Source organism: Rhinopithecus roxellana, chromosome 3 (genome assembly GCF_007565055.1).
Source record: "Rhinopithecus roxellana isolate Shanxi Qingling chromosome 3, ASM756505v1, whole genome shotgun sequence".
NCBI classification, from domain to species: Eukaryota; Metazoa; Chordata; class Mammalia; order Primates; family Cercopithecidae; genus Rhinopithecus; species Rhinopithecus roxellana.
Window position 1 is genome coordinate 94996242 of NC_044551.1, and position 18900 is coordinate 95015141.

Sequence of the window (18900 nt, forward strand, 5' to 3'; positions counted from 1 at the left end):
TGCGTGGGAACAAATAGAAAACTGTTAATTGTATTAACCAATTACCAGTTGTAATGCTGCAACCAAAAGAATTCCTTTGTACCTCTGTAACCTTACATATCCTGTATGCATCGGGCTATAAAAAGCGGGCACATGCATCATTCGAGGCCCTCTTGTATGTTGTAGAACGGAGGGACCAAGTTCGAACTTGCATTAAAGATCCTTGCCGCTTGGCTTTGACTCTGGACTCTGGTGGTCTTCTTCGGGGAATAAACGGTCTGGGCATAACAATTACATGTCTGAACTTTGCTCATTGGAAAAGCATTCTTCCCCAACTTTATTTCTAAGAAAGCAATGATGTGTTAATTGTCACAAACATCTGGTAATAATTGGAAAAATTTTAAGGTACTTTCTTTCGTAGGTTCTTCTGGTTGTTTCCCCTGAAACAGAGACTGAGACAGAAACGCTTGCTGATTAAGTACAAGAGTGTTCTTAGAAGGGAAGTGAGATTTCTCAGACAGAGAAGGAAAAAAACATCAAAGCAAGAACCAGCCTGATACCACAGACAAATTTAAAGCTAAATTGTGTCAAAACATATTTTTTTCCATGCATCAGGGACCTGTCCTTTTCCCCCTTGTGGAGGGTGGAGGGTGGAGGTTGAGTACTGGAGATGACAGAGCCTTACTGGCTGTTGAGGAAGATCCTGTTTGGACAGGGCACCTCTTTAAAGAGGCAGCCATCACTCACAGCAACTGTAAACAGGTCATGGGCTGGTTAGGGGTTAGCATAATCTACAAGGAAACCAAGAGCATCCTCATCCAGGAGCAATACAAAAACAATGATCATACTTTTCTTTCTCACTTCAAGCATACATTCTAGAGGACATACTGAAACCTCTCAAGGCAGAATTTCAGAGAACTTTGTCCTAAAGTCATCTTCTAATCTTTCCCAGGTCTTGTAGTGTTTATTCATTTAATCCCTTATCAACAAATGATATTCTCCCAATATTCTATGAGTTTCCAGTGCCTATATGTGCTTTTCTGTATTTCCAATATGACATTCCTGACAATTTGGATATTTTAATAACATTTATTTTAGGGACTGTGGAAGGAGTGTCACACAATTTCATAGTGTGAAACTTCTACCTTATTTAAAATTTATAGTAAGCCATTCAGACCATGTCCTACCTTTTAAAATACTGGCATATTATCTGTAAAGCTGTGCAAAAGCAAGAGTAAAGCATAGGCAAGAATCCATAAGATGAATGTTCTTGTTTCCAAATGCACACTTCCACACACACATACACAGGCACTCACACTCACACACTGGATTATTTTGTTTACACACTGCTGATAAAGACATACCTGAGGCTGGGCAATTTTAAAAAATAAAGAGGTTTACTTGGACTTAGAGTTCTACGTGACTGGGGAAGCCTCACAGTCATGGTGGAAGGCAAGGAGGACCAAGTACATCTTACCCAGATGGCAGCAAGCAAAGGGAGAATGAGGAAGATGCAAAAGTGGGAACCTCTGAAAAAACCCCACTTATTCACCACCATGAGAACAGTATGGGGGCAACCATCCCCATGATTCATTTATCTCTCAGCTGGCCCTCCCATAACAGGTGGGAACTATGGGAGTATAATTCAAGATGAGATTTGGGTGAAGACACAGAGCCAAACAATACCATTCCACCCCTGGCCCCTACCAAATCTTATGTCCTCACATTTCAAAACCAATCATGCCTTCCCAGTAGTCCCTTAAAGTCTTAACTCATTTCAGGATTGACTCAGAAGTCCACAGTCCAAAGTCTCATCTGAGACAAGGTAAGTCTCATCCACCTACGAGCCTGTAAAATCAAGGCAAGCTAGTTATTTCCTAGACACAATAGGGGTACAGACATTTGGTAAATACAACCATTTCAAATGGGAGAAATTGGCCAAAAAAAAGGGGGCTACAGGGCCCATGCAGGTCTGAAACCCAACAGGGCAGTCAAATCTTAAAGCTCCAAAATGATTTCCTTTCACTTCATATCTCACATCCAGGTCATGCTGATGCAAGAGGTGAGTTCCCATGGTCTTGGGAAGTTCTGCCTCTGTGGCTTTGCAGGTTACAGACTCTCTCCCAGTTGCTTTCATGGACTTGTATGGAATGTTTGTGGGTTTTCCAGGCACGTGGTGCAAGCTGTTGGAAGGTCTACCATTCTGGGTTCTGGAGGATAGTGGTCTTTTTCTCATAGCTCCACTAGGCAGTGCCCCAGTAGGGACTCAGTGTGGGGGTTCTGACCCCACATTTTCCTTCTGTACTGCCTTAGCAGAGGTTTTCCATGAGAACCCTGCTCCTGCAGCAAACTTCTGCCTGGGTATCCAGGCATTTCCATATATCTTCTGAAATCTAGGCGGAAGTTCCCAAACCTCAATTTTGACTTCTGTGTACCCACAGACTCAACATCACATGGAAGTTGTCAAGGCTTGGGGCTTGCACCATCCAAAGCCACTGCTTGAGTTGTATGTTGGCCCCTTTCAGCCATCGCTGGAGTGGCTAGAACACAGGGCACCAAGTCCCTAGGCTGCACACAGCATGGGGACCCTGGGCCCAGCCCAGGAAACCTCTTTTTAATTCTAAGCCTCTGTGCCTGTAATGGGAGGGGCTACCATGAAAACATCTGACATGCCCTAGATACATTTTTCTCATTGTCTTGGGGATTAGTATTCAGCTTCTCGATACTTATGCAAATGTCTACAGCCTGCTTGGATTTCTCCTCAGAAAATGGCATTTTTTTTTTTTTTATCACATTGTCAGGCTACGAATTTTCCCAACTTTTATGCTGTTTGCCTTTTAAAACCGAATGCCTTTAACAGCACCCAAGTCACTTCTTGAATGCTTTGCTGCTTAGAAATTTCTTCTGCCAGATACCCTAAATCATCTCTCTCAAGCTCAAAGTTCCGCAAATCTCTAGGGCAGGGGTAAAATGCTGCCAGTCTGCTTGCTAAAACATAACAACAGTCATCTTTACTACAGTTTCCAACAAGTTCCTCATCTTCATCTGAGACCACCTCAGCTTGGACCTCATTGTCCATATCACTATCAACATTCTGGGCAAAGCCATTCAACAAGTCTCTAGAGAGTTCCAAACTTTTCCACATTTTCCTTTCTTCTTCTTTTTTATTTTTTTATTTTATTTTTTTTTTGAGACGGAGTCTCGCTCTGTCGCCCAGGCTGGAGTGCAGTGGCCGGATCTCAGCTCACTGCAAGCTCCGCCTCCCAGGTTTACGCCATTCTCTCGCCTCAGCCTCCCAAGTAGCTGGGACTACAGGCGGCCGCCATCTCGCCCAGCTAATTTTTTTGTATTTTTTTAGTACAGACGGGGTTTCACCGTGTTAGCCAGGATGGTCTCGATCTCCTGACCTCGTGATCTGCCCGTCTCGGCCTCCCAAAGTGCTGGGATTACAGGCTTGAGCCACCGCGCCCGGCCTTTCCTTTCTTCTTCTGAGCCCTCCAAACTGTTCCAACCTCTGTCTCTTACCCAGTTGCAAAGTCACTTCCACATTTTCAGGTATCTTTTCAGCAATGCCCCACTCTACTGGTACGAATTTACTATATTAGTTTGTTTTCATGCTGCTGCAAAAGAAATACCTGAGACTGGGAAATTTACAAAATAAAGAGGTTTAACTGGACTTACAGTTCCACGTGGCTGGAAAAGCCTCACAATCACGCTGGAAGGCAAGGAAGAATAGTCACATCTTATATTGATGGCAGCAGGCAAAAAGATAATGAGGATGATGCAAAAGCAGAAACCCCCAGGAAAACCATCAAATCTTGTGAGATTTACTCACAATCACAAGAACAGTACTGGCGAAAGCAACCATGTGATTCAATTATCTCCCACCGGGTCCTTCCCGGAAGACGTGGGAATTATGGGAGTACAATTCAAGACGAGATTTGGGAGCCAAACCATATCACACACTTCACGGCAATCTCAGCATGGTGAAAACTTTCAAAAGAATTTTAAACTCTCTGCTCTCTTTCTGATTAAAGAAAGATTGCATCAAGGTATTCTATCTATCACTTACTTCTTTATTCCACTGATTGGGCAGCAGTTAAAAATTCCAGTAGTAACGGGATATAACTGCTATGGGTAGTTAGACAGGCATAGCAGACCAAGAGAAGACTATTCTCTCCACCCACTAGGAATGTCAGGTGATGGTCTGACCACTATCACATTACCAGCACCACGGAGAGACAAGCTCCTGCTGATCCACAGCTGTTAACATTAAAGTGTTCATTGAATGCAGGCACCTCACCTGGAAGAAGCAAAAGGGATTCCAATAAAATCTCAGGTATTGGGTGAGTGAGCCCAGGCATATGGTCATTAAGAGCCACAATGACAGGGAAGGTGGTATGCTCACCTTCCAGGGGCACGCCACTGGAAAAAGGAAGAAAGCCTCAAATGGGCAAGCATACAACTGCCTAAACACAGGCGTGTGCTCAATGTCCAAGCATAAGAAAAGCACTCCGCATGCCAGCAGCCCACCCTCAGGAAAGAATCATGGGAAAGGGGTGCAAGATGCCAGCCTATAAAGTCCTAGGATCACGGTTAAATGGGGCACTTGTTCTTCAAGTCACCCACTTGAATCTCTTCTAAGTGCACTTTCTCTCCTGATCTAAAGCTTTTTAATGAACTTCCACTCGTGTTTTGAAACTTGACTTGGTCTCATTTTCTGCTTGATGCCCCTCAGTCAAATTTTTTCTTCTGAGGAGGCAAGAATTGAGGTTGCTGCAGACACACATGGATTCGCTGCTGGTAACTCAGATGCCTGCCACCAGTAACACAACCAAAAACATATTTTACTGTCATACCAATTTTTTTTTTTATTTTGCGATATCTAGTATTTCCAGATTATTTTTTAAAACTTAACTTTATAATTTTGCTTTAGAAGTTAAGTTCTACAAAAGTGAGCCATGCAGTGCCACCAGAGGAGATTGTCACACCACCTAAGAGGCTACTACTTGGGTAGAAAGCATGAAAACACATCAAAGATCCATTTCCTTTTCAGCCTTTTCTCTTTTTAAAGAAAATAAGTCCCCAGAAGACTAAAATATGCCAATGAATAATAACAGAAGAATTTTTCAAACTTTAAGACATTTTGGTTAAAATTAATTTTTCATGTAGACATTTAGATTATAAATAACAGAATAAGTGCCTTACTGTATTAAAAGATAAAATCAATAAAAATTTGTTAAAGTTCCCCCATCATAATGTTCTTAATAAGATAATGTCGAGGAGAGTTGAAGCCTTCAGTAAAGACAGAGAGAGTTTAAGAAAACTAATTTCATCAGCCAGTGCCCTGGCCTCTAGAATCATTGCTATTAGGAATTGTTTTATTATATCATTACAGCACCTTGTAAGTGACCAATCCACTCCAAAGTCACAGGTCAGGTTAATAAGTTTAAGCAATTTAGCAGGTCACCTCCAATAGTAATAATAATACTGGTAATATAATAAATAACGAAAGTGTCAGTGACATCAATTCTATTCGTTTTTCTAAATGCTTATTCATTTAAACTGTAAAACTCACAATTTTTACAGATAAAAAGAGGCATAGAGAATTTAAGTAAGTTGTCCAAGTCCACCTTCTTAGTAAATGTTACAACTGAGATTCAAAACCCAAAAATTTGTTCAGTATGTAAAGGTTTGTTCAGGTTGTTCAGTAAGATTTTCTCTTGTACAGTATAGGTAAAGAAAAGCTCGGCACAGTCAAGGAAAGCAGTAGAGAGAGCCAAGCTTATAGGCGTGAGGCAGGGAAATTGTGTAGAAAAGGATTTGATGGCATTGAAGTCATGAGATTCACACTACTCACAGTGTAGAGAGACCCAAAATTCCAAATATAGATTTCATAAACAACTGCAAATACTTGAAGACAAAGAAAGAAAATGGACATCAACACAGAATTCCAAGCACAGCCAAATCTTTGCATAAGAGTTAAGAAGAATTGACATTTTTCATTTATTTCTTTGCCTTCATTTACCAACAGCCTTAAATCAAGCCTAGTGTATGATGCCAGTTTCAGTTCACTATGGCTCAGCCCTTCTTCCTGGTTCTCTGTGGTTCTTGGCTTTGCACTCTGGGTCAGCCTTCCTCTTCCACTGAACTTAGCTCTTATTTTCAGAAAAGTAGCAAAGATCTTTCTGAGGTGTTAACCAAGGGCTTTACATCACCCCCTTGCATTTATCTTTACCATGTTTTCCTGCTAGAACTCTGGATCATATCTGTCTTAGAAGTCATTATTTAACTTGAGAATTGCCAGCCATCTGGAGAGGGTGGGGATGAGGAAGAGCTTTATTTTCCAATTCAGCAAGCCCTGGCTTCTTTATATTTAGCTCATTTCTTTCTGTCTTATATTTCCTGCACAGCAAGAAGTAGTCAATTCTTCCTGGAAATCTTTGCTAAGTTTTAAAGTTCATTAAATATATATATCCTATTTTTCACAATGTGGGTCACAGCATTGCCAAATTATCACCACTCTCTAATAAGGGTCTTCATTCCCCAGTTTCCAGTGTACATTCTCATCTTTGTTCAATCCCTCACTGCGAGCCTCCTCCATACCTTTATACATTTAGTATTTTGCTTGGGCCCCTTCTAAATTTCACTTAACACTTTCCTCAAGCTTCCCCAAGGCTATTTAGGCTGCCTTTTGGCATACAATCCAAAATGCATGCAACATATGCCTAAAAGTTAGCAAAAACCACCATTGTTTCTACGTAGTTGATATGTGTTCCTTACTTTATTCCATATCATACTTGGATTTTGTTTCCATCCTTGACAGATTTGTCTTTATTGTATTGCAATTTGTTACTATACTACCTCAGCATTGGTATATAACCTAAGAAATGCCATAAGAAAACATATTTCAGTATTTATGGTAATTATATGTATGGCTTAAACATTTTTTTCTTATTTTTTCTTTTTAGACATGGTTTCACTCTGTTGCCTAGGCTTTAGTGCATTGGTGTGATCACTGCACCCTCAACCTCCCAAGCTCAAGTGATCCTCTGCCTCAGCCGCTTGAGTACCTAGGGCCACAGGTGCACACCACCATACTCAGCTAATTTTTAATTTTTTGTAGAGATGGGATCTTACCATGTTGCTCAGGCTTGTCTCAAACTCCTGGGTCCGACCAACTCTCCCACCCCGGCCTCCCAAAGTGTTGGGATTGCAGTAATGATCCACCAGCTCAAACATCTCTTCCAATACCTCATATTGAATTACTCTTATTGAATGTTCACAGGGAAAAATTAAAAACGTGTGTGTCAGAACTTGTTTATATTCCATCTAAATACTATAAGCTTTACTTTACTTTTTTATTGTTTTTAATATGCTGCCTAGAAATCTTGATTGATAAATTTGCAACTGACTTCTGAGAACTGTAGAAAACCTTAAGGAATAACTTGTCTCCCAAGGTAATCTTATTCCAGACTTTATCCAACATTTATTTTTCATGTGCTTCAGTTTCCTACATTTATTTGCTCCACCTACACAAGTGTTTATTTTGTTCTACCCACACAATATGGCACATTGTAAACTAATTCAAGTGATTTTCAAGTGATTTTTGGAATAAAGTTGACTCTACACAGGAGTAATACAGGAGTTATTAAGAAATAATTTTTAGTCAACTAGAAAGGGTAAAGGTTCTTGGGGGAATTTTTTAAAATATAAAAACAGCTCTGGAAACATTTCTTTTCTAACAGCAAGGCAGCCTGAGAAACCAGGCCAGCAAGTATTGATACACAAATACCAACGATTAGAAACTAGGTCCATCCAACATAGTGATTCCCACCCTCTTCTCCTTGCCACCATGTGTGCCAGGTGTCATGGCTGCCTCCAGATAATACCGCCAGTGTGGGACATCATGGCGGCCCATATTTGCATATTAAAAGCTAAGGAGGGAGGGCCAGGTTTTTTGTGGCCTACATGAATGACACAACTGGTCAAACCAATCCCCTGGGCCCTATGCAAATAAGACACTGCCTCCTCCAGCCTCCCAATATAACTGACTACGTTTGCACCACATACTGGGTTTTTCTCTCTTTGCTCGGAGCCCCCCTCCCTTTGGAACAAAATTTTAGAAAAACCTAATATACATTTTCTGTTTTTAATGTAACAAGACAGATCTGCCACATTATGCAAGTTATTCTGTTGGGTCATTTGTTACAGGAAACCTTATTATTATTCCAGATGCTGTTACTACTCTGCTCTACTCAAAGTCTCATGCTTCTATCCAACCTACTGCTGGAGAACAAAATCAGATTTGCCTAAGTGCAAGGTGGCTTCAATGCTGTTGATTTATGTTTCTCTCAGCACTTAGTATTGTTGATTTCTGCACAGTCCCCTGATTTAGTTGATCCAAATCAACTACCAAAGTCCCTACCCAAGCCATTATAGCTAAAGTATAGTTTAGTATTTTCTAGACTTAGATTCAAGCCCAGGGAACAGGTTATAAACCTGCAGCATGCCTGGGGTCTCAACCCAAACAATGAGTTCTTAGTTGTCACCTATCTGCACAAGGTGAACAATGTTTTTTATTTATGCCTGCTTTAAAAGCGAAGCTCTGCATTTAAAATAACACATCCCCCTTAAACACACACACACACACACACACACACACAACCTGCAACTGAGAAAGGCAAGAAGAGATGAAAGACATTTTTGATGTCTTATTAACAAAATGTCTAGGCCTTAGCATGCATTGGTTATTTACATGGCAAACTGATGTCTCAGAATCACTAATTTTAATGAATAAGATACAAAGGGGAAATTGATTTCATATAAACACACACTATTATAAATATCTTTTAATCTCCTAATATATGAATTTTACACTGTGAAATTACATCAACTATGATCTATCTCTATTATCTTTAGCCATGTTAATTTCTTGTTCATGTTTTAATACAAGAGCTGGAGCAGTCTATGCACGTGTGTGTGTGTGTGTGTGTGTGTGTGTATATATAATATATATAAAATAAGAGATTGATCATAACTGATGTAATTTCACAGCGTAAAATTTATATATTAGGAGATCAAAAGATACTTATATATTTTTTTCACTCAGCAACTTGAATTGTACCAAGAATTGCTTATTGTTTGCTGGTACATTTTATTAGTATAGCTGTGAACCCCAAAATGTATATTTGAAAATGCCCTCGTCCCCATAGTTGTGTCAGCATCCACACATACCAAAACATGCATTTAGCAAAAATTTTGGTATGTTAATATATTTTTACAAATCCACATCATTATGAAATATTAAAAGAAAATACTAAGATTTATTTATCTTTCTTTTGCCACTTTTAACACAGTACCTAGGAAAATGGAAGGCAATCTATACAATTTTTATTTACATTAAGCAATTAGTTTTTTAAATTGCTAATTACTGCATAATATAGCTACAGTCTAAGAACACAGAAGGAGCAAATTCAAAACATATAAATAAACATTTCTCAAGGATAATAAAATATGAAAACAGAGAAATCATCACATACTTTTAACATCTTTGTCCTCAGAATTTTATAAATATTCTCCATCCAACAATGATTGATTTTTCACTGGCAGAGTCTCCATGGAATCCCTCATCATTTTGATGAGTTACTAGATGGGATTGTTATTTACTTCATTTGTGCAGTCAATCAGCGATGCTCATTTCTTACCCAAGTCATAACGAGCACATTACTATTTCCATAGCAAATATTAATCAGCAGGTATTCTACTATTGTGCCAGAACACTATGTGCTAAATTGCAATGAATTATGATGCACATTAATAAAGTAGAACCCTCCAGAGATTGTTGATATACAGTAGTTGTAATTTCACTTTTATTGATCATATATTAAATTATATTAAGGTGAGAAATACCTCTTAAATAAATGAGAAATACTGCTTAAATAAATAAATTCTGATGCACATTAATAAAGTAGAATCCAGAGACTGTTGATATACAGTAGTTGTAATTTCATTTTTATTGATCATACATTAAATTGTATTAAGGTGAGAAATAACTCTTAAATAAATAAATGAAGACTTACTCTGTTTGAATAATTTCAATTTAGAAATTAATGTGTTAATATAACCTATGTGTCACTGTCTTCTCCAAATCAACTAGTATGGTGGAAATAAAGTGCTCACTTTATAGTCTACTGCCCTCTGGCTGATAACACTTGCTGCCATGAATAAGAGACTAGTTAACATTCAACATATGTTAATTAAGGTTCTTTATTAAAATGTGTTATTGTTGCTTTTTATTCATTCTTAATACATAGTTTATTATATATAATGAACTATGGGGATATAGTAAAACCATTAGGGCTTTCTGAACAGTCATTAAAACCTTGCACAGCTGAATTAAATTTTAAATAGTAGGAATTTTTCATTCACTCACTGCTGCTTAAAATAATTATGTTTTTGATATCTAGTAATTCATAATTTAAAAATGTATTATGTCAAAAGAATAAAGGATATGTGTTTTCAAAATATGTGTATGGTTTATCCTAAGAAATTCAATTAAAGATATTTGAAATATTCTGTGATAAAAGAGATAAAATCATAAATTTGCAATGATTGGTGAAGTCATTTAAATTAATGGCATATGCACTTAGGCACACAATAGAACTCTGTTTAGAAAGGTAAACTCCAGTTTATGTTTCTACAAAACGTGCTGACTAATGCCTAGAGGAGGCTGGAAACTTTTTGCAAATGTGCTATGTCTGTTCCCATCAAGTGAATTATTATGGTTACCAAGAGTTAACTGCATTAGCTCCTGATAATGTTTGGCTTTGTGTCCTTACCCAAATCTCATCTGAATCGTAATCCCCACGTGTCAAGGGAGGGACCTGGTAGGAGGTGATTGGATCATGGGGCTAGTTTCCACCATGCTGTTCTCATGATAGTGAGTGAGTTCTCACAAGATCTGATGGTTTTTATAAGGGGTTTCCCCTCTTTTGCTCACATTCTTCTCCTGCCTGCTGCCCTGTGAAGAAGGACATATTTCCACCATGACCATAAATTTCCTGAGGTCTCCCCAGACATCCTAAACTAGGAGTCAATTAAACCTCTTTCTTTATTAATTACCCACTCTCAAGTATGTATTTGTTGCAGTGTGAGAACGAACTATTACAGCTCCGAATCCGCTTATATTAATCAGTATAGACCAGGTAATGTGGTTGAAGCAAATCAACCTCAAAACCTCAGTGGTTTAACAAAACAAAAATTTACTTTTGACTTATTCAAAGTCTGCTGCACGTTGGGCAACACTTTATTCAACTCTCCTCTCCCAAAAATCTTGACTACTTCCATCATGATATCACCAGTGGCCATCATGTCATTTGTGTGGTTTTAACATGTGACTTTAAGGTTGCTGGGGAAAGGGAAGAGAGAAAATGGAGAACATAGATATTCTCTGCTTCTTACAGGAATTTACACACTTTCACCTACAACCCATTATCCATACTTAGACTCCTGGTACCAGTACACATTAGGTGTCAGTAAGATTTATGTAAAGAAACAAAAGGAAACAGGAAAAGGGCTGCAACAATCTAAAAGAATGCCTTGCCAGTGATTTTAACTTCTTATTAAATTATTTTTTTTTAAAAGCAGGTAGTGATACTAGGTGAATTATAGTTGTTTTGGCAAGTTTTACAAAAAGTAAGAGTCTACAGAAACTAATAAAAAGACATACCCAGAGGAAGGGCCTTGAACTTTCGTTATGTTGATAAATGAATATGATTTAAGTTAAAATACAAGGCTTAACTTAGATACACATTTTTTACAGAATAATAATATTATGTAGAATTAAGTGGATCTCCCACATACTACTGTATAACTTTGCCCAATTTATTTAACTATCCCTGATTCAGTTCCTCATCTATAAAACAGATTTAAAATAGTACACATCTCTTGGAACTGTTGTGAAGAAAAAGGAAAAAAATTGTAACATGCCTACAGAATGTAGAAATCATTGAATGCATATTAGCTACCATTTATATTATCACAAGTTTAACATGGTTCACAAATCAAATTCTAGTATGATTTCCATTAGAGAATAAACCTATATTTAACGTTTTTCTGAGACATGGTCTTGTGCTGTTGCCCAGTCTAAGTGCAGTGGTCCAATCATGGCTCACTGCAGACTCTGCTTCCTGGGCTCAAGTGATCCTCCCACCTCATCCTCCAAAGCAGCGGGGACCACAGGTGCATGCCACCATGCATGGCTAGCTTTTAAATATTTTTTAGTAAAGTCAGGATTTTGCCATGTTGCCCAGACTGGCCTCGAACTCTTGGGCTCAAGCAATCTACCTGTCTCTGCCTCTGAAAGTGCTGGGATTATAGGAATGGGCCATACTGCCCAGTGTAAATTTTAAAAAATAATAGTAACTTTTAGCTTTATTGCATTTTTGTGTGTATATATTTTAAAAACAAGTGGTTTAGGTATTTTAGTTTTTAAATGATTTCTTTATATTTTTTAGATACAAATCTTATTCCATCTCCCATGCTGGAGTGTAGTAACATGATTATGGCTCACTGGACCCTTGACCTGGGCTCAAGTGATCTTCCTGTCTCAGCCTTCCAAGTATCTGAGACCACAAGTATATGCTACCATGCTTGATTTTTTTATTTTTTCATTTTTTTTTTTTTTAGTCCTAAGGTCTTGCTATGTTGTCCAGGTTGGTCTGACTCTTGGACAAACTCAAGTGATCGTCCCACCTTAGATTCCCAAAGTGCTGAGATTACAGGCATGAGCCACTCTACCCAGCTATTTTTTTTTTTTTTTTTTTTTTTTTTTTAATTTCTTGTAGAGACAGGATCTTGCTTTTTGTCCTAGGCTAGTATTTAACTCATGAGCTCAAGGGATCTTCCCACCTCAGGTTCCCCAAGTACTGGGATTACAGGTGTGTCACTGAGCCTAACCAAGACTTACTTTTAATTTAGTAAATTTAGCTTTATTTTGAAATAACTGTTTCAGCCAGTTGGAAAATGTAACACCTGTAATCCCAGCACTTTGGGAACTGAGGCAGGACGATCCCTTGAGCCCAGGAGTTTGAGACAAGCCTCAGAGCAAATCCCTATCACTAAAAAAAAAAAAAAAAAATACAAAAATTGGCCAGGAGTAGTGGTGTGCACGTGTAGTCCCAGCTAGTCAGGAGGCTCGGGCAGGAGGATTACTTGAGCCCAGGAGGCAGAGATTGCAGTGAGTTGCAATTGCACCACTGCCCTCCAGCCTGGGTGACAAAGTGAGACTGTCTCAAAAAAAAAAATCCAAATAAATTCAACCTTAAAACCTTGATTGATTTATTAATTTATTTAGGATATTGGTTTTTTAAAATAAATCTAAGAGTTATATATCTAATTCACGTAAGTTAAGGTATATGTAGTAGAGTTCTGTCAAGCCTGAAAAATGAACTGACATATAAGAGTAATTGATTTTAGCCCTCTGGGGCTGCTATACCACAGACTGGGTAGCTTAACAATACAAATTTATGTCTCAGAGTCCTGGAGTCTGGGATGTTCAAGACCAAAGTGTTAGCTAATTTGATGCCTGACATGTGTATCCTCTTTCTGGCGTGCAGATAGTCACCTTCCTCATATGGGGGGAGGGAGGGAGGGAGAGAGAGAGAGAGAGAAGATTTTTCTTTATTTTCTTATAAGGACACAGTTCCATGGTATTTGGACCTCATTTTTATGATGTCATTTAATCTTAATTACCTCCCAAGACCCAATCTCCAGGTACAGTCACTTTTGGGATTAGAACTTCAACCAATGAATTTTGAAGCTCTACAATTCATTCTATAGCAATAGCAAATAAACCCAAAGGGATGCAAATGAATAAACTTTTAGAAATAATGACTTGATGTCCATTATCAAAAAGACAAAAGATAATCAGTGTTAGCAAGGATGTAAAGAAGATCCTTGTACACTATTGGTCAAAATGTAAATAGTACAGTCATTATGGAGATTCCTCAAAAAATTAAAAATAGACATACCATATTACTCAGCAATCCCACTTCTGTGTATATAACCACAGGAAATGAAGTCCACATGTTAAGAAGTTATCTGTACTCCCATACTCACTACAATTCACAACAGCCAAGATATGGAGTCAACCTAAGTATTCACAGAGGTGCATGGATTTGAAAAATAAAATATATAGTTCTTACATGTGAAGCCATTATTGCATTGCTATAAAGAAATACCTGAGACTAGAAAGTTTATAAAGAAAAGTAGTTTACTTGGCTCACAGTTTGCAGGCTTTATAGGAAGCATGGTGCTGGCAGGTGCTCAGCTTCTAGAGGGACCTCTGGAAGCTTATAATCATAGCGAAAGGTGAAGCGGGGCAGGTATGTAACATGATCAGAGCGGAAGCAAAAGAGAGTTGGGGAGGGAGGTGCTACACACTTTTAACTGACAAGATCTCATGAGAAATCACTCACTATTGTGAAGACAGCACCAAGGCATAAGGGATCCACCCCCATGATCCAAACACCTCTCACCAGGCCCACCTACAGCATTAGGGACTACAATTCAACATGAGATTTGGGCAGGGAAAAATATCCAAACTATATCATTCTGTCCGTGGCCCCTGTGATATCTCATAGTCTTCTCACGTTGCAAAATAAAATCATGTCTTCTCAACAATATAAAATCATGTCTTCTCAACAATCTCCCAAATTCTTTTTTTTTTTTTTTTTTTTTTTTTTTGAGACAGAGTCTGGCTCTGTCGCCCAGGCTGGAGTGCGGTGGCCGGATCTCAGCTCACTGCAAGCTCCGCCTCCCGGGTTTATGCCATTCTCCTGCCTCAGCCTCCCGAGTATCTGGGACTATAGGCGCCCGCCACCTCGCCCGGCTAGTTTTTTTTTTGTATTCTTTAGTAGAGACGGGGTTTCACCGTATTAGCCAGGGTGGTCTCGATCTCCTGACCTCGTGATCCGCCCGTCTCGGCCTCCCAAAGTGCTGGGATTACAGGCTTGAGCCACCGCGCCCGGCCAATCTCCCAAATTCTTAACTCATTCCAGCATTAACTCAGAAGTCCAAAGTCCAAAGTTTCATCTGAGACAAAGTAAGTCTCTTTCACCTATGAGTCTATAAAGTCAAAAACAAGTTATTTAATTCCAAGACACAATGGCGGTATAAGCATTGGGTAACATTGCCATTCCATAAGAGGGAAATCAACCAAAGGAAAGTGGCTACAGGCCTCATGAAAGTTTGAAACCCATCAGGGTAGTTACTACATCTTAAATCTCCAAAATAATCTCCTGTGACTACATGTAACATATTCAGGACACACTGGTGCAAGACATGGGGTCCTAAGACCTTGGGCAGCTCCACTCCTGTGGCTTTGCAGAGCTCAGCCCCTGCAGCTGCTCTCACAGTTTCTTGAGTGCCTGTGGCTTTTTCAGGAACAAACTACAAAGTGGATCTATCATTCTAGGACCTGGAGAACAATGATGGTGGCCCCCTTTTTACTGTTTCACTAGACAGTGTCTCAATGGGGACTCTATGTGGGGCCTCCCAACCCCACATTTTTCATCTGCACTGCCTGAATAGAAGTTCTCTGTGGAGGCTCCCCCATTGCAGCAGGATTCCATCCGGAGACCCAGACTTTTCCACATACCCTCTGAAATCTAGGTAGAAACTGCTTCTTCACTTTTGCATTCTGTGCTCTTACAAGCTTAGCAATACCTGAAAGCCACCATGGCTTACTGCTTGCACCCTCTGAAGAAGCAACCACAATTGTAACTGGAGCCCTTTGAGCCAAGGCTGGAGCCAGAGCAGCCAGGATGCTGGAAGCATTGGCCCGAGGCTGTGCAGACCATCAGGCCCATGGGCCTGACCCATAAAACTGTTTCTTCCTCGTAGGACTTCAGGCCTTTGATAGGAGGGGCTGCCCCAAGGGTCTCTGAAATGACTTTGAGGACATTTTCTACCATCTTGGCTATTAGCATTTGGCTCCCTTTTAGTTATGCAAATATTTCTAGTTAAGTGGTTGCTCCACAGCCTGCTTGAATTCTGTCCTAAAAAACCTTTTTCTTTTTCTGCCACCTGGTCAAGCTGCAAATTTCTCAAACTTTTATGCTCTGCTTCCCTTTCAAATATAAATTCCAACTTTAAGCCTTTTTTTTTTTTTTTTTTTTTTTTTTTTCACTTCTACATCTGAGAGTAGGCTGTTAGAAGCAGCCAGGCTACGTTTTGAGCACATTGCTGCTTAGAAATTTCCTCCACCAGATACCCTAGGTTGTTACTCTGAAGTTTAAATTTCCACAGATCCCTAGGGCATAAATAGAATGCAGCCAAGCTCTTTGCTAAGGTGTAACATGAATGACGTTTGCTTCAGTTCCCACTAAGTTCCTCATTTACATCTTCATTGACCTGAACTTCACGGTCCGTATCACTATCAACATTTTGGCCACAACCATTTAACTAGTCTCTAAGAAGTTTCAAATTTTCCTTCATCTTTTTGTTTTATTTTGAGCCCTCCAAACTCTTCCAATGTCTACCTGTTACCCAGTTCCATAAAAGCTTCCACATTTTCAGCTATTGTTATAGAAATATCCCACTCCTCAGTGCCATTTTATTTGTGCATGTGAGACCATTCTTGCATTGCTATAAAGAATACCAAAGACTGAGTAATTTGTAAAGAAAAGAGGTTTAATTGACTTACAGTTCTGCGGGAATTACAGGAAGCATGGTGTTGGCATCTTATCAGATCTTGGGGACGCTTCAGGAAGCTTGCCATGGTGAGACAAGGTGAAGCGGAAGCAGACACAGCTAGAAGAGCAGGAGCAAGAGTAAGTTGTGGGGGAAGGTGCCACATACTTTTGAGAGACAGGACTAGCTGGATTTCCTAGGCCAACTAAGAATCCCTAAGCCTAGCTGGGAAGGTGATTGCATCCACCTTTAAACAAGGGGCTTGCAACTTAGCTCACACACGACCAATCAGAGAGCTCACTAAAATGCTAATTAGGCAAAAACAAGAGGTAAAGAAATAGCCAGTTATCTAATTGCCTGAGAGCACAGTGCGAGCGACAAGGATCAGGATATAAACCCAGGCATTCGAGTCGGCAATGGCTACCCTCTTTGGATCCCCCTCCCTTTGTATGGGAGCTCTGTTTTCACTGTATTATATCTTGCAACTGCACTCTTCCGGTCCGTGTTTGCTAGGGCTCAAGCTGAGCTTTCGCTCGCAGTCCACCACTGCTGTTTGCCATCATTGCAGACCCGCAGCTGACTTACATTCCTCCGGATACAGCAGGGTGTCCACTGTGCTCCTCCTGATCCAGCAAGGCGCCCACTGCCACTCCCAATTGGGCTAAAGGCTTGCCATTGTTCCTGCACAGCTAAGTGCCTGGGTTCATCCTAATGGAGCTGAACACTAGTCACTGGGTTCCACCATTCCTTTCCATGACCCACAGTTATGGGTCTGATAGTGCTATAACACTCACCACATGGCCCAAGATTCCATTCCTTGGAATCCATGAGGCCAAGAACCCCGGGTCAGAGAACATGAGGCTTGTCACCATCTTGGAAGTGGTGTGTCGCCATTTTGGAAACAGCCTGATACCATCTTAGGAGCTCTGGGAGCAAGGACCTCCGGGTAGCACTTTTTAATGACCAGATCCTGAAAGAACTCACTCACTATCATGAAGACAGTACCAAGTCATAAGAGATCTGTCCCCAAGACCTAAATACCTCCCAAAAGGCCCCACCTCCAGCATTGAGGATATAAATGCAACATAAGATTTGAGGGAAACAAATATCCAAACCATATTACCATATAAATAAAATAATATTTAGTCTTTAAAAAGAAATAAATTATTTCATTTTCAACAAAAGGAATGAACCTGGTGGACATTATGCTAAGTGAAAGAAGTCAGGCACAGAAAGACAAATACTTCATGATCTCACTTATATTTGGCATCTTAAAATGTTGATGTTATAGAAGCAGAGAGTAGAATGGTGGTCAGCAGGGTCTGAGGTGGAGCTGGGGGAATTAGGAAATGTTGGTCAAAGGGTACAAAGTTTTGGTTAAGCAGGATGCAGAAGTTTGAGAGATGTATTGTAGACTATAGTGAATAGTATAACTATAGTCAATAATAATGAATTGTATGCTTGAAAATTGCTCATAAGATACATCACAAATGATCTCATCACACATCCAAAAAGATAAGTATGTGAGGTGATCCATATGTAAACTAGCTTGATTTCAGCATTTCACAATGTATACATATTTCAAAACATCACATTGTACACCACAAGTATGTAAAATTTTTATTTGTCAATTACATGATAATAAAGCTGGGAAAAAAGAAATAATAATTTGGAAACTCAATACAACTTCTTTCAACACTTAAGGAACAAAAATGAAAACTCAGAGAGGAATGGCAACAAGCATTGGGTAGCACTGACATATTGGAATCGAGTGCACCATTAATTAAAAATATACATGTCTATCAGATGGTGCAACATAGAAGTATTTGAGAGGCAGTAATATTTACACATAAAAATGGCAGAGAGTAGAAAGGCAGTTTGAATTACCTATTAAATAGCAAAGGAACATGAAAGATTGCTTTCCTCTCCACTCTTTCATTCAGAGAGAATGTTAAGATTCTGTATAAAGGAGCCATGATCCTAGACGCCATGCATATGGACATGTTTTGTCACCCCTAACAGCTCACAGCTCACTGTGGGAGACCTATATGTAAACAGTCAAGTTTAGAGTCATGTAGTAAATGAATAATGGAGTTTCATTTTTGAGAACATAAAGAAAGAAAAGAGCGATACATTTTCAGCGGGGGAAATGTTATAGATAAAAGGCTTTTCAGAGGTGGTGCTGGGGCTGAGAAACAAAAAGTGAGTATTGATTCATGAGTCAAA